Consider the following 13,412-nt stretch of genomic DNA (forward strand, 5'->3'; position numbering starts at 1 on the left):
AGTAATTTTTTAACAGATTTTTATTTAATTGCTATTTTACAGATACGAGTTATCACTTATTAACTATCAATCATCATCAACATCATCATTATCATCTCGCAGATTCGGCGTATTGACTTTATTTGGTTACACTTAGTTCATATTTTTTATGAATCAAGTGCTTTAAAATTGTAAATTAAAATAAGAAAATCAATAATTAATAAGTAGTCAACATGTAGATACCTATTATTGGAGAAAAATTCGAGCCCGGCGCCGGAACGAATTTTTCCTCCAATAATAGGTATCTACATGTTGACCACTTGTAAAAAGTAATCTTGATTATTCAATGAGGATGGATATATGAATATATATAATTAATGTACAAAATTGCGAAATTTTGAAATTATAAAATCATAAAAATTACAATTACAAAAATGTTGAAGAAATCTGACATTTGTAGAGTCGATGTAGGCCTATACCTTAACTTGTAGTTGTATATCTGAAATATTTCACACGCTATCGGAGGTGAAAGAGTTAAGTGGACCACTCTGTATAGCACGTTAGCAGTTGATCAAGTAGGTCTGCTTACTGGCCCCGCTTATAAAAAATTTGGACGCCCCTGGTTTAGTTATTTCTGTAGTGATGGTTCCATTGTACAGTTAATTTCTCGACGGAGGAAATCGACTGACTTTGCCATCAGCGAAAGTTTTTCTTTTTCACGGAAAGAAGGATTGTCCTCGCGGACAAAAGTTCCATTAGAATCCCGGAAATCAAACTCAAGTTTTCTGCTGTTGCTGCTTCTAGCGCCCCTAACGACAGCAATAGACTCGTTCGGGGAATTCCCTGTATTTCCCATGAGAAATACGACGGTGGAAAATTATTTCAGGCTGGACGGGAAAGTGAATATTTTTCACGAGTTGTTTAAAATCGTCGGAAACAAGAGGGAAGCTGTTTGCTGCAGAGTGGAATTGCCATTTCCGCGGGACCCAACAACAGACTCCCGCTCTGCTATACTGGTTTCGTGCCCCAGGCATAAAATAATAATAATAATAATAATAATAATAATAATAATAATAATAATAATAATAATAATAATAATTTGTCCGTTTTATGGGTTTCTCTTTTTGCGAGTGGAAGACACCGGGATACGTACGTGACCCCGCTGGAGTGATGATGATCACTGAGCGGCGGCCGAGGCGGTTGGGGGGGGGGGTTATTCAATGAGGATGGATATAATGTACAAAATTGCTAAATTTTGAAATTATAAAATCATACAAATTACAATTACGAAAATATTGAAGAAATCTGACATTTGTAGAGTCGACGTAGGGCTATACCTTAACTTCGAGTTGTCGGTTTGTGTATATCTGAAATATTTCGGAGGTGAAAGAGTTAAGTGGGCCATTCTGTATAGCACGTTAGCAATTGATCAAGCCCCGCTTATAAAAAACTTGGACGCCCCTGGTTTAGTTATTTCTGTAGTGATGGGTCCATTGTACAGTTAATTTCTCGACGGAGGAAATCGACTGAGTTTGCCATCAGCGAAAGTTTTTCTTTTTTCACGGAAAGAAGGATTGTCCTTTCGGACAAAAGTTCCATTACAACCCCGGAAATCAAACTCAAGTTTTCTGCTGTTGCTGCTTCTAGCGCCCCGAACGACAGCAATAGACTCGTTCGGGGAATTCCCTCTATTTCCCATGAGAAATACCACGGTGCAAAATTATTGTAGGCTGGACGAGAAAGTGAATATTTTTCACGAGTTGTTTAAAATCGTCGGAAACAAGAGGGGAAGCTGTATGCTGTAGAGTGGAATTGCTATTTCCGCGGGACCCAACAACAGACTTCTGCTCTGGTATACTGGTTTCGTGCCCCAGGCATAAAATAATAATAATTTGTCTGTTTTATAGGTTTCTCTTTTTGCTGTTGCTGCTTCTAGCGCCCCTAACGACAGCAATAGACTCGTTCGGGGAATTCCCTGTATTTCCCATGAGAAATACGACGGTGGAAAATTATTGCAGGCTGGACGGGAAAGTGAATATTTTTCACGAGTTATTTGAAATCGTCGGAAACAAGAGGGGAAGCTGCAGAGTGGAATTGCCATTTCCGCGGGACCCAACAACAGACTCCCGCTCTGCTATACTGGTTTCGTGCCCCAGGCATAAAATAATAATAATTTGTCCGTTTTATGGGTTTCTCTTTTTGCGGGTGGAAGACACCGGGATACGTACGTGACCCCGCTGGAGTGATGATGATCACTGAGCGGGGGCCGCGGCGGGGGGGGGGCGTTCGCCTGCCTCTCCCCAGGACGCCGCCTCGCCAGTTCGCAGCAGGCAATGGACGTGAACAGGTGCCGAGCGACGTCGCGCCGGGACAAGCAAGTCTAACACCGCGCCTATCGTCCACAGCTCTTGTTTACATCGCGAAGCCGTCGCTAGCAAGTTCATTCTGACAAGGATCACATTAAAACAAGCGAAAGTCACGATGGAAACATTACGAGTGCACAACTTGGAATTAGCGGTGTGTGTTAGTTTTGTCATATATGTGTAGTATCTCGTCTTTCTTTCATTAAGAAATGAAGCACCACCATTTTTAGCGCTTCCGTTTTGTATTTATTTCATCTGTTATTTTATTTATTGAAATATATTTATTATTTTCGCGTATCGTAGTGCGTAGCGCAGTATAGTTATTTCTTAGTAAGCCTGAGGTAGAATGTTTCTTAACTCACCGGAAGATTTTGTATGCGAGAAGCTGGTAAATAAAAATGTGAGATGAAAATCGTTTAACGTGATTGAATTGTGAAAATCTTGGATTTTGCTACCATGTGTTTGAAATTACATTTCAGCAATATTTAATAACCACTTGTAGGCTATTTTTTTTAAATTCAGGACCTGAAAAGGTTACCTGTACTGTGTGATCCGTTATACTTATCTAGCCCAAGTAAAAATAGAACAAAAATATAATTAAAATTGATATTATTTTACGCGAATAAGGTATTAGAATTCAATGTTACGTGCTGTCGAATGTGAAGAGTTCTTAGGCTTCAATTGTGCGCGCAAGTTGGCATGGTTCCTACGTACAGGTGCCCAAGCACGAGCGATACCCCCGTTGCCGCCGCTGCCGCCGCCGCATCCCGTCACGGTCGCCATAGCAACATCGTAATCCTGACAAGCCTGAGTGCTGGAACAACGACGCATGAAACCAGTACGACGGCGGGCACATGTCTGGTTGGCGAGTGTTTGACAGTGTACAGTGGCGTCCTCATTGGAAAGGGAAGCAGACGGCACTTGTGTTATTTGTTTGGTAAACTCTACCTTGTTGTTTAGAACTTAACGTAAGGTAGGCCTAATTAAAAAAGGCTATAACATTAGATTTACTATGAATCATTACCACTATTAAGCGATATACATGAAACTGTGGTAGTTCTTGATTACTTTTCAATTTTTATGGGTTCCTCTACCATACAAACCATACTTATATAGGAAGTTTTTAAATACAGGGACATCATTTTATTTTTACTAACATTTTTAATATTAACCTGGCTATACCTTTAGAGAACCGGAAACACCGTTCGCTACCCCCTTCCAAGACTGGAGTTCGATGATACTGGCGTAAAACACAAACAAATCACTTTACTAGGTATAGGAGGGAAGAAAAGTAGTTCATCCATTTACGTAAGCTAGGAAATATCGCGATTTTGTGTTTGATAAATTTCATTAAGCTTTTGTATAATCAAAATACAGTACTTTATTAACAGTAAGTGTTTTTACTCACGAACTGAACTATCCATTCGGACCTATTCATTATGCAGTGTATATTATAGGCCTACTGTCTACAGCACATTAGCGTACAGTATAGAGAATGAAGTTAAATTGAAAAATAATCATAATATAGATATTTAAACACATTTTTGAAAATGGTGGCCGTTCATTTCGATACAGACTTCAGTTCTTTTGTGCATATTATCGCACTATAGATTATTGTATCTAATTCCAATTACCAGTTTCGTCCTTCGTACGAGTAACTCATGTTGAAATAATTCTGTACCTATTCTATAAAAAAAAGTACGTACCTTACATGCTGTAAATTCAATCTTCACTTCTGTCCGATCCGAAAAGATAAAATTACTCAGACATGCTATCTACTGTCCGTCCAAGGTGTTCTGTCGTAGGGTTGTAGAAAGAGGAGAAATCATGTGAGAGTTAATTACTTAACGAGGCCCTTTTATTTAAGTTATTTTAAACAGTTGTATAATATTACGTAGACGTCCAATTCCTAACACCAATTAATGTTTTCAGAAAAGAGCTAAGACAGCCCAGCTACTAGCCTTTACAGAGGGGCGAGCAGAAGCGGGTGGGAGAAACCGGGATGCGACGTAAGCAAACGGACGACAGTACCTGTGCGAACATATTTCTGGAACGTACTATATTCAGAACTCATATGCGGCCTTGGTTCTGTGTGGAGAACAGTTGGAAGTTTACTAGTAGAGGGGGTGATAGTGAAGTACATTCAAAAACTCGGATACAATAAAAATTGAAGTAAAAATAAAATGATGGCCCTATATTTACTATGAATCATTACCACTATTAAGCGATATACATGAAACTGTAGTAGTTTTTGATTACTTTTCAATTTGTATGGGTTCTTCTACCATACAAACCATATTAATATAGGAAGTTTTAAAATATAAACTCTGCTTTTATTGAAACGTGCTAGATTATTTACAGTGAAAAAAAAATAGCTCATCATTTTCAATCAAATAGGCCTACATATATTCGTAAGTAAAAGACAAAAGATTTTTTTTTCAATTTTTTCATAACCTGTAGCTACTTAACTAGCTATAAGTCGGACCTTATTTTTTCATTTACATTTTTTACCTCATTTGACCTCAGGAAAGTCCTCCCTAAGTGGCGGTAAAACTTTGCAAATTACTCTGTATATTTGACAAGTGAATTGAACGACCTTTTTTTTAATAACCTGTAGCTACTTAACTATAAGGCGGACCTTATTTTTTCATTTACATTTTTTACCTCATTTGACCTCAGGAAAGCCCACCCTAAGTGGCTGTAAAACTTTGCGAATCACCCTGTATATTTAACAAGTGAATTGAACGACCTTTTTTTTTAAATAACCTGTAGCTACTTAACTATAAGTCGGACCTTATTTTTTCATTTACATTTCTTACCTCATTTGACCTCAGGAAAGCCCTCCCTAAGTGGCGGTAAAACTTTGCGAATTACCCCGTATATTTGACAAGTGAATTGAACGACCTTTTTTTTAATAACCTGTAGCTACTTAACTATAAGTCGGACCTTATTTTTTCATTTACATTTTTTACCTCATTTGACCTCAGGAAAGACCTCCCGAAGTGGCGGTAAAACTTTGCGAATTACCCTGTATATTTGACAAGTGAATTGAACGACCTTTTTTTTTAATAACCTGTAGCTACTTAACTATAAGTCCGACCTTATTTTTTCATTTACATTTTTTACTTCATTTGACCTCAGGAAAGACCTCCCTAAGTGGCAGTAAAACTTTGCGAATTACCCTGTATATTTGACAAGTGAATTGAACGACCTTTTTTTAATAACCTGTAGGTACTTAACTATAAGTCCGACATTACTTTTTCATTTACATTTTTTACCTCGTTTGACCTCAGGAAAGCCCTCCCTAAGTGGCGGTAAAACTTTGCGAATTACTCTGTATATTTGACAAGTGAATTGAACGACCTTATTCGTAAAATTACAATTGTCTGTAAAGGAAAAAAAATGCTATCTTTGCTAGAATACATTAATAATCAGATTTCATGCCTGTTCTGTCTCAAAAAGGAATCGTCGCATCTCTTAAGTGAACATACAGATTCTACTTTTCTTAAGACATTTTTATCGATGTTAATTATTAATAATGTTCGGATAAAGTAGCTGTGTCAGGATAGGCTGTATAGCTGTAAAGAATAGCTTGACTTGCTTCAGAACACTACCCCCTTCCACTAGCTAAAACTCTACCCGCTGGGAGGACCGCTCCCCACCATCTAGCTAAAACATCAGTGAACTGCCTGGGGGACACGGACAACTAGTTAATGTTTGTAAACAAAACGCACGGACCAAGGATGCCAATCCTGATACAGCTACTTTATCTGAACCATAACTATTCATGTTCTCTTTATATTCTTCTCTTACTACTCGTATAAGCTTTAGAGGATAATTTTGTTTTAATATGTTTACTTCAACATGGATTATTTACTTTGCATAATATATAGTATGTAATATATTGCTCCCTTAAATTTTATTGAATATCTAATTTATGATTTTTAATTTAGTGTTTGTACTTTCTGGTTAGTCATGTTTTGAGCCATACATCAATATGTATGTTATGTTACCTACGGAGATTCGTAAAAATAAGTTCAATTCATATTTATTTTATTGATAGTCTACAGTATATACAACAGTACACGATATGCCTAGAGTTGTTTTGTTCTGGTGGACCTTTTATATATGGCTGCACAGATATTTGTGTTTTTATACTAGTTTTTGATATATTATTACTTTACAACGCTTTCTATATCAGAATGATGTCGTTCCGCATTGAAAATCAACATTGGTGAGAGATAACCGATGAATTTTATACGGAGCACTCTAATAGGGACAGGGCTCCTTTTTAAGTGCCGTAAATCTATGACACGGGACCCACAGCTTTCCTTCCCTTCCGATGGAAGCCATTAGAAGTACTGTACTACGCATAAAATATTTAAGGTGCTGGCCGGGTTTGAACCCGTAAATCTCGAGTATAGTGCCTAGCACTGTAACCACTGTAATCGAAGACTTTTTGAACGTAGCCATTAACATTCTGAAATGCTATTTTTTATAGTAACATGACACAGTTGCAGTGCGTCGAACATTGCCCCACAAATATGACTTAATAGCAACATGACTGACAGTTGCAATGCATAGAACATTGCCCCACAAAAATGACTTAATAGCAACATGACTGACAGTTGCAATGTATAGAACATTGCCCCACAAAAATTACTTAACAGCAACATGACTGCAAGTTGCAATGCATAGAACATTGTCCCACAAAAATTACTTAACATTAATATGACTGACAGTTGCAGTGCATAGAAAATTGCCCCACAAAAATTACTTAACAACAACATGACTGACAGTTGCAATGCATAGAACATTGCCCCACAAAAATTACTTAACAACAACATGACTGACAGTTGCAATGCATACAACATTGCCCCACAAAAATGACTTAATAGCAAATGACTGACAGTTGCAATGCATAGAACATTGCCCCACAAAAATGACTTAATAGCAAATGACTGCCAGTTGCAATGCATAGAACATTGCCCCACAAAAATTACTTACAGTAACAGCAACATGACTGACAACTGCAATGTATAGAACATTGACCCACAGAAATGACTTAATAGCAAATGACTGACAGTTGCAATGCATAGAACATTGCCCCACAAAAATGACTTAATAGCAACATGAATGACAGTTGCAATGCATAGAACATTGTCCCACAAAAATGACTTAATAGCAACATGACTGACAGTTGCAATGCATAGAAGATTGCCTCACAAAAATGACTTATTAGCAATATGACTGACAGTTGCAATGCATAGAACATTGCCCCACAAAAATGACTTAATAGCAACATGACTGACGGATGCAATGTATAGAACATTGCCCCACAAAAATTACTTAACAACAACATGACTGACAGTTGCAATGCATACAACATTGCCCCACAAAAATGACTTAATAGCAAATGACTGACAGTTGCAATGCATAGAACATTGCCCCACAAAAATTACTTACAGTAACAGCAACATGACTGACAACTGCAATGTATAGAACATTGACCCACAGAAATGACTTAATAGCAAATGACTGACAGTTGCAATGCATAGAACATTGCCCCACAAAAATGACTTAATAGCAACATGAATGACAGTTGCAATGCATAGAACATTGTCCCACAAAAATGACTTAATAGCAACATGACTGACAGTTGCAATGCATAGAAGATTGCCTCACAAAAATGACTTATTAGCAATATGACTGACAGTTGCAATGCATAGAACATTGCCCCACAAAAATGACGTAATAGCAACATGACTGACAGTTGCAATGCATAGAACATTGCCCCACAAAAATGACTTAATAGCAACATGACTGACGGATGCAATGGATAGAACATTGCCCCACAAAAATTACTTAACAACAACATGAGAGACAGTTGCAATGCATACAACATTGCCCCACAAAAATTACTTAATAGCAAATGACTGACAGTTGCAATGCATAGAACATTGCCCCACAAAAATGCCTTAATAGCAACATGACTGACAGTTGCAATGCATAGAAGATTGCCTCACAAAAATGACTTAATAGCAACATGACTGACAGTTGCAATGCATAGAACATTGCCCCACAAAAATTACTTAATAGCAACATGACTGACGGATGCAATGGATAGAACATTGCCCCACAAAAATTACTTAACAACAACATGACTGACAGTTGCAATGCATAGAACATTGCCCCACAAAAATTACTTACAGTAACAGCAACATGACTGACAATTGCAATGTATAGAACATTGACCCACAAAAATGGCTTAATAGCAACATGACTGACAGTTGCAATGCATAGAACATTGCCCCACAAAAATTAGTTAATAGCAACATGACTGACAGTTGCAATGCATAGAACATTGCCCCACAAAAATTACTTACAGTAACAGCAACATGACTGACAATTGCAATGCATAGAACATTGACCCACAAAAATGGCTTAATAGCAACATGACTGACAGATGCAATGCATAGAACATTGCCCCACAAAAATTACTTAACAACACCATGACTGACAGTTGCAATGCATAGAACATTGCCCCACAAAAATTACTTACAGTAACAGCAACATGACTGACAATTGCAATGTATAGAACATTGACCCACAAAAATGGCTTAATAGCAATATGACTGACAGTTGCAATGCATAGAACATTGCCCCACAAAAATTAGTTAATAGCAACATGACTGACAGTTGCAATGCATAGAACATTGCCCCACAAAAATTACTTACAGTAACAGCAACATGACTGACAATTTCAATGCATAGAACATTGGCCCACAAAAATGACTTAATAGCAACATGACTGACAGTTGCAATGCATAGAACATTGCCCCACAAAAATTACTTACAGTAACAGCAACATGACTGACAATTGCAATGTATAGAACATTGACCCACAAAAATGACTTAATAGCAACATGACTGACAGTTGCAATGCATAGAACATTGCCCCACAAAAATTACTTAATAGCAACATGACTGACAGTTGCATAGATCATTGCCCCACAAACATGATCAACTATCACCTCTGTTAATTTTGTTTTAACTTATAACTGCAATTGGAAGGAATTACCTTTCCTAGTGAAGGATATAACATTTGTTTTTAGAACATCCATTTTAATTTCGTACGACAATAATGATGATAATAATAATAATAATGATAATAATAATAATAATAATAATAATAATAATAATAATAATAATAATAATAATAATAAATGTTATGAGCTGTTATTGTTTGGAAATTTTTGTTCTGCGATTATTAACAGTTTCCCAGTGATCAGTTCATGAAAGTTGATTCTCAGGTTCATGAACTGAATGGTATTTCCTCAGACCCTATAAAAGAAACGTAAAAAGATGTAGAAATGTCAAAGATATTCAAAATATATTATATGAAAATTACGTTTTGCTATCAACATTCGAAATATGTGGAAAAGATAAGGGCCTGAAATATTACAGTATTTAAAAAATGTAAAAAAAAAGGCAATAACAATGTCAATGTTCAAACTTAACGTGTTATCACAGTCTAATATATACAGTAACGAAGCTCAATACGTAGTAAATATTGCATCCATAGATAGTTGCTAACCACTAGGATCGCTACTGTCTTCTCATTACAGACAATGCGAAATAGTACCGGCATAGTAATTTGTTTCTAGCACCCTCACAACTCAAGCTTCGTGACTGTATATACTAGACTGTATATATGCACTTACATTATACCTTCAGATTTCATAACCCCAATTACTAATGAGGTATCCATGTTTGTTTTGTGTACAAGTCAACAATCCAGCAAGCATTTTCCCTTACTAGTTACTACGGACTTGATTGCTATGCTCTATGTAGCTTTGGATCATAACGTGGCTAACGAGAAAGACAGGCTTCGACACGAATCGGAGTCACGTGGTTATCATGGTCTAGTCATGGCCATCTTGACAATCACCTAATGTGAATACAATATGTTCAACGTTCTAAAAAAAACAAAGGCATGGCTATATTAAACCCCTGTTAAACGTGAATTTATAATATGAATTTGTTCAATGTTGGCCATGTTATGACTAAGAATGTGACTTCGCGCCGAGGATCTTAACTTATGACGTCACATCCGACTATTTAGTCAACAATATAGTTCACTTCAGTAGTTGTAAATGTAGGTTTCAAACACGGCATTATATTGCGGCGATGTGTAATTTTGTAATTGTCAGAATCACATGTAGAATTGTCAACATGTAGCGCGTAAATTCATGAGCAAATTTTACTGTTAAATAGAATTTTCTTTAGAGACGAACATCCGAATATTGTTTTAGATTTCACCGACAATTTGCATAGTATCGTTTGTATACACTGCTTTGATAGAGTGCTGCTTTCATCAAACGTGCATTAGCAATTACAGCTCAATTACTACGTGTGTGTGTGTGTGTGTGTGTGTGTGTGTGTGTGTATAGACCGCAGTGGATAACCCTTCGCACTATTTCTTCATTATTGGTGTTCTGTGAGTGCCAGACAGCAAATTTAACTAAATAACACATCTGTCAGGTTATATAAATAATAACCAACATAGAATTCATCATGCGTATTACATTTCCTTCAAGTACTCGTACGTTATGTTATTTATCCAGCAATTTTCCAAACAATTTATTCTTACGAATCAATGAACAAAGAACGTATGTTTCTAGCCGGCGCAGTAATACAAAGCGTCTCAAATAGACGGGCTTTTCTAAATACAATAAAATTAATACCGTACGTTGTATGAGACAGAAAATAAAAATAAAAGAATTGTAACATTACATATTGTCATCAATCGCATTAAAGTTTTGAAAATTATGTCCGGCAGATGACGACATTGCCGATGTTCACACTCAGAGAGCCTGCGGTGGAGAGCAATCCCGGCACGTTCCAACATCGCAATAGGGATGGATTAGATTTCAACACGGATGTTATTCTTGAGCTCTTAAATGGTGTCTAGCCGACTTGCATACACTTTGCTTTTCAAAGCCCCCATAGGAAATAATCACACGCAGTTAAGTCTGGGGACCTTGGAGGCCAATCAATGTCACCATTCCTTGATTGTGGAAAATTTGGCGCACTGCTTGCATAGAAATTCTCACTGACGTAGCTCCATCTGGTTGGAACCAATATGACCTCTGTGTAGGGAATCTAGCAAGTTCCCTATGAATAATGTGTTTACCATGTTGGCATATCTGTCAGATGTTACCGTGGGACATGACCGTTTCTTCCGATATTAAAATAACGCCGATATTCTCTTCAACAGCAGTCATACTACCACCATTTTTATAAAACGCTTTAACAGCTATTGCTCGTTGAGATCTATTCCATCGATCCATGTTTTTGACGGTCAAAAATTGTTGACAGCATCAAAAGGAAAAATTTTCTGAGAAAATTTAAAAAGTCCGTTTATTTGAGATACCTTTTATGTTGAATAACACATAGAATGTACTGTATGTGGTAGTCTGACCAATCACTTTAAGTTAATGACAGACTGAGAGAAAATATGTAAAGAAATCGATATCATGAATGCGGCACAATTTCTTATTATGTGTTTTATGTTTCGCAACAAATCAGTGGCCACGTTAGCGAAGATAGTCATTATTACATTTCTTGAACTACCATCCAGAAGACATTTTCTTTACAGTAGGCTGGATTAATTTTCTTCTTGATTTGTGTTACTGTCCAAATTCCCTGCCTAAAGGATAGGACTACTTTCATTGATTCATAGTTTTCTGCCCAAGGGCATTGCAAACGTAGCATTCTCCAATATTCCCTCTTTCCTGCCATCCTATTGTATCTTAATTTTGTATATCATCTGATATCTTCTTTTGCCCCGAACTTCTCTGCCGTTCACCTGTCCTTCCATTACATCCTTCAGTAGACAGTTTCTTTTTAGCCAGTAGCCTAGCGAATTTATTTTTCTTTTCCTGATCAATTTCAGCATTATTCTTTGTATTGTATTGTATTGTATTTATTTATATTTCATAGTATCCGTAAATCGCTTCACAGCTAAAATATGGAACATGTTAAGAAATCTGAATAGTACTATAAAGTCTTAATTATAGTCACACTATAGTTGAAATATGCACGGTGATTCACGAGGATTTACCGTCCTTTGTGGAGCTTATTTCTGAAGCCATTTTGAGCAAAAATGTCACATAAACATAGTTCCTATTCTCAATATTTTCAGAGTTATACTAATTTAAAGTTGTTTGTAAAATAAGTTTTTCTTTGTTTTGAAAGTAAAAGAATAATATAAGTTATCATTCCTTTATAAAAATGTGCTGTGAACTCCTTAGTTGCTTCGTACAGACATCTTTTTTCTGTTTTTAACTAGAAAATTACATTATTCTTACGCATTTATCACAACAATTATTACAAATCACACCACTTCCACCGACTTAATTATTTGCAGTTCTATTTTGCATCCTAATTTACAGTCTTGGAGAGTTTACAATAAATTTTAAAAAATGTCGCCGTCCACTTGTGAACGGCGCTTTTCGCTCTACGTAACTGCATACGGCTATCTTTGATCTCCGTAGCGCTCGCGCTGGCTGCTGACTGCACGCTGACCAAGATCGCGCGTTCACAGCAATGCGTTCCAATAACGAAACGTAACCCTGTAAATATTGAGATTAGGACAAATGTTTATATGACATTTTTTGCTCAGAATGTCTTCGGAAATAAGCTCCGTAAAGGACGGTAAATCCTTGTGAATCACCCTGTATACAGAAGAGTTTTACAATAGGCCTATATTAGTACAGCACAAAGGGTTAATATCGATACTCAATACAAGACAAATATTCGTGCATAGTTGTTGAATCTCATAAATTCACCTACATAGTTTGCGTAAAGTATTTATTTCTTAACTTTTAAACGTCGCTATGTATATGTTTAGTTGTAATATTTTATTTAATGACATTTTTAACTGTATCAATATTCCACGTGGTCCGGAAGTAGCCGACGAATTTTACCTGGAACCATTTATGAGAGACGTGGTTCTCTTACGTGGAGGAAATCTGTCACATTACCAAGAGATTTATTTCCTTCCTG

General features: G+C 36.7%; 1 protein-coding gene across 4 annotated transcripts in view; it reads left to right on the forward strand.

Annotated features, from left to right (window-relative positions):
- The first annotated feature begins 2,308 nt into the window (after positions 1 to 2,308).
- LOC138697602 (endoplasmic reticulum aminopeptidase 1-like) overlaps positions 2,309 to 13,412 on the forward strand; it is a 248,723-nt gene continuing 237,619 nt past the window's right edge. For 3 of the 4 annotated variants that reach the window (XM_069822984.1, XM_069822983.1, XM_069822987.1), the window contains exon 1: positions 2,309 to 2,496. The gene's annotated coding sequence lies outside the window, so the exon portion shown is untranslated. Of the gene's footprint in view, positions 2,497 to 3,116; positions 3,316 to 13,412 lie in introns of those variants that run through there. The other variant, XM_069822985.1, reaches the window with a different exon arrangement.

Source organism: Periplaneta americana, chromosome 4 (genome assembly GCF_040183065.1).
Source record: "Periplaneta americana isolate PAMFEO1 chromosome 4, P.americana_PAMFEO1_priV1, whole genome shotgun sequence".
In the NCBI taxonomy this organism is placed as follows: Eukaryota; Metazoa; Arthropoda; class Insecta; order Blattodea; family Blattidae; genus Periplaneta; species Periplaneta americana.